We start from the raw sequence: 4046 nt of genomic DNA on the forward strand, positions 1-4046 counted from the left end.
TATATGGAGTAAGAAAATTTTGTCTTAAAATGGGCCCCTTTCGAACGGCATGGAGCTTCCCTGCCCCCTCCACAAGTTACGGCCCTGGTGATCAACGTAAAAGTCGGAAGTGGTTGATTTTTAACAATTATGGTTTGAATATTACCTCAACCAATGAAATTCATTCCCAACTTTTGACCCTCTTCGTATTGGTTAACATTGATTATGGTGCATTTTGAAACTATTATAGATTATAGGAAACAGCTTCTCGTCATCTTTTACCGTTTTCTGCTGCTGTATAATAGTTATCAGCGTTAAAACCGGAAATAGTTAATTTTAACACTTCCGGTTAGAATTATCACTTCCATCATGAACTCAATTCCTAACTTTTGACCCACTATATTCCGGCCAAACTTGATGGTGATTAAGTATTTTTTTTTTTTTTTTTTTTTTTTTTTTTTAAGGATTTTTTGCCTCTTAGACAGACAGAAACCACACTGAGAAAAAGCAGTCTAAGATTTAAGGAGAATCTTTGAATAATACACTTTTTGGTGGGAATATCATGCCAAGACTAGAGTGCAAAGTTTTTGAACGGTAGTGTCCTATTTAATTACGAATGAAACACCCGTATTTAAGATGCTGATCCACGTAGCACGATACTGGACCCATATTTAAGATACATGCTACTTGCATACACGGACGTGTGGTACCATCTTAAATACAGATGTTTCGCTCGTATTTACTGTATGTAGGACACTACCGTCCGAGAACGTTAAACTCCAATCTTGGCATGGTGTTTCACTCGTATTTATGTAGGACACTACCGTCCAAGAACGTTACTCTCAAGTCTTGGCATGATATTTTCATCAGAAAGCATATTATCCAAGAATTCTTAAATCCTAGACTTCTTTTTATCAGTGTGCAACTGGATAATAATGCCCTGAAAGAGCTGCAGCAAATCCGCATTATGCCGTTGAAGAATTCCTGACCCATTCGACTGTTGACTCTCATAGTATGTAATGTAAAATACTGTAAACAATACACTTAAGACACAGCATGTTTCTACTTATACAAATAACCTTCAGATAAAGTTCAGTCTGACAAGGTACATTCGCGAAGTGTCCCCTCGGGGTTCGTGTAAAATTGATTCAGATACAAAGTTCTTCGTGGCACAAGGTATATTGTCCTAATTTTAGCGGCTCATACCTCTAATTTGCATATTTATGGGCCTTCATATATCAGGGAGTCACTCATACACTACTATAACGCTGGGACACAAATTACTTTTAATTTCTTTAGATGTAACTGGGCATGAATGTGGACATATGCAAAACAAATTGGATCAAGTACTGCTTCTCTGTCACATGTTACTCCCCACAGCCGCCATATTAGATTCAACTTTCGGTTTTTCAAATGGGAATAGGTGCAAGTGATACATCAAATTCAATTTTCTCGGAAATGCATTGGTGTAGTAAATTATACTGTAGCTTGTACCGTTTAGAAGGTATTGCATGTTAAATCCTTACAGGCACTTCGCGAATAGACATTGCTGAGTAATATCACTTAAGCTTACGTTTTTGATATTGACAAATCAAAACACATTCTTACTGGGAAAATACTGTAGGTATAAACAAACTCTTTACAGCATTAGTTTCATAATCTTATTATATTTCTATGTATTACTTTCATGTTATATTATTACAAGGGAGTATTGTATTATGGTTAAAAAGCCTAATGTAAATCCAGATACAACTAGATTTGTGTGAAGACATACAATTTCCGTATTGACGTCTGTGTGTCTGTATATATCTACGTTCAAAGAATATTTCGTAAACGATAAATTACGTATACACAGCGCCTTGCATGATTTTCTATTTGGTTCAATATTCGTGAAGTGCCTCACATTTAACATGCATTATCTTGTAAATGGTACAAGCTACGGTAAAACTCACTACACCAATGAATTTCCGAGAAAATTTTATATGAAGTTGATGTATCACATGCATCTCTTCCCATTTGAAAAACCGAAAGTTGAATCCAATATAGCGGATCCAAGATGGCGGCTGGGTGAGCAACACGCGTCAGAGAAGCAGTACTTGATCCAATTTGTTTTGCATATGCCCACATTTATGTCCAGTTACATGTAAAGGAAACTAAAAGCAATTATGTGTCCGAGCGTTATAGTAGTGAATGATTGAATTCCGGATAAATGAAGGTCCATAAATATGCAAATTACCCGTATGAGCCGCTAAAATTAGTACAATACACATTAGCCCGCGGAGCAGTTTACATTTCAATAAATTTTACATGAATCACGAGGGGACACTTTGCAAATTTACCTTGTAAGTGTTAATCTGAAAAGAAGCAATGGACTTTTTGTACAAAAATTTAAAAAAAAAAAATCTCGAGAAGGCCGTACAAAAATTCCGCTGATTTTATTGAAAGAAAACTTCATTTAAAAAAAAAAGTAAAACTTCAGGTAAATTTTTTTTTCACAAAACATGTTAGCTCGTAAGTCGGTTTCGAACCGCCGATCTCTGTTTTCTCTTTCTTTCTTTAATTTTTTAAAGTTTCGTCTCAGTGGCGTAACTAAAAGTTTAGGGGCCCTCCCACAGACAGTGTGGGGTGGGGCCCCTTTTCTACGTCCTATTTCATGATTTTGGGACTCCTAATGGCTTGGGGGCCTCCCGCAATGCGGGGTCTGCAGGGCCCTTATTTACGCCCCTACGTCTGATCTACTATACTACTCTCCACTATTTCTCCACTGGATTAAAAAGGAGGACCATACCTGTGAACTCTTTTGATATAAAATACTGAAGGCCAAAGTAATTTATTATAGTCGTATGTGCTTGATAAGTAAAATAATAAAAAAAAGTATAATATGTACGAATTCAAATACATTTTCCTTCTACATAGTACATAGTTACTTGTTCTTGCTTCGATGGTTATTGAAAGGTTAATAGCAGATGAGCCCCAAGAGTTGATAGAATGTAAGACCACATTTATTAGACTTCAGTGCATACAAGAAAATCTTTGAGTTTAACGTCCCACGATTATGCCCTTTAGGTTAAGGAAAACGAATGATTGAAGTAAGTGAATGATGATGAAAGATTTTGTGCGAGAATGAGAATGTGCGAGGAAACGGGAGCAGTGGTGCGCTGTGGAAAATCAGCGCTCGGGGCGAGACTATACGACGGCGCCCCCATACATATGAGTGAGGTCGACAGATCAGACGCGAAGCGTAATAAAAATTACAAAAAAAAAAAAAAAAAAAACTGCTTTTCCTTGATATTGAGCACTTTTTATTACTTTTTCCTTCCATTTTATATATGTGCACATATATTTTCTTCGTTCGTTTTCTTTTTTTCCTCCCGAATTTTTCGCTCCCTTACTTCGGCACCCGGAGCCGTTGCCCCGCTCGTCCTCCACGGCACGTCATTGAACGGGAGTATCCCGGGAAAACCCACAAACACGGTGTTGTTCACCACGAACTTATTTGCCCAGAGCTCGAGTCAGGGACTCCACACACCAGAGGTAGGCGTTTTATCACTGAGTCTCCCTTCGTCACATACAGAAACTGATGTACTCAGCACTATTCTGTGGCCACCATTTACCCCAATCACCCCACAAGATTTCCTGAGTATAGAGACTGTGTAAACCTCAGAGTCACATTGAAACGAGTGCAAAAAGAAAAATAATACACTCCCCTACTGGGAATCGAACCCAGGCTACCATGTAGGTAGGTAATCAGCTCAGTTACTACTTCATCGCATATGTCTCTATGAACTACTTACCAAAACGAATTTCTCATCCATATTCATTGATAGATAAATGGTTATAGTACTTATATCCCCTTTGGTGCAGTAGATTTCGTGGCTTTATTAAATATGGAGTGGATCCCATATAAAACATCAGGCCCATGTTTATACTCTAGTGTCTGAAAAGGTACACTCCACTAAATGACACTTTTTTTTTTTTTTTTTTTGACAAACGTTTAATTTGATTATCATTAAAATTTAATTTGAAACGAGACTCAAAAATTAGAAAAGGCAAAGTCCGAGAAATAA

Source organism: Thermobia domestica, chromosome 18, assembly GCF_964235325.1.
Source record: "Thermobia domestica chromosome 18, izTheDome1.hap1.1, whole genome shotgun sequence".
In the NCBI taxonomy this organism is placed as follows: domain Eukaryota; kingdom Metazoa; phylum Arthropoda; class Insecta; order Zygentoma; family Lepismatidae; genus Thermobia; species Thermobia domestica.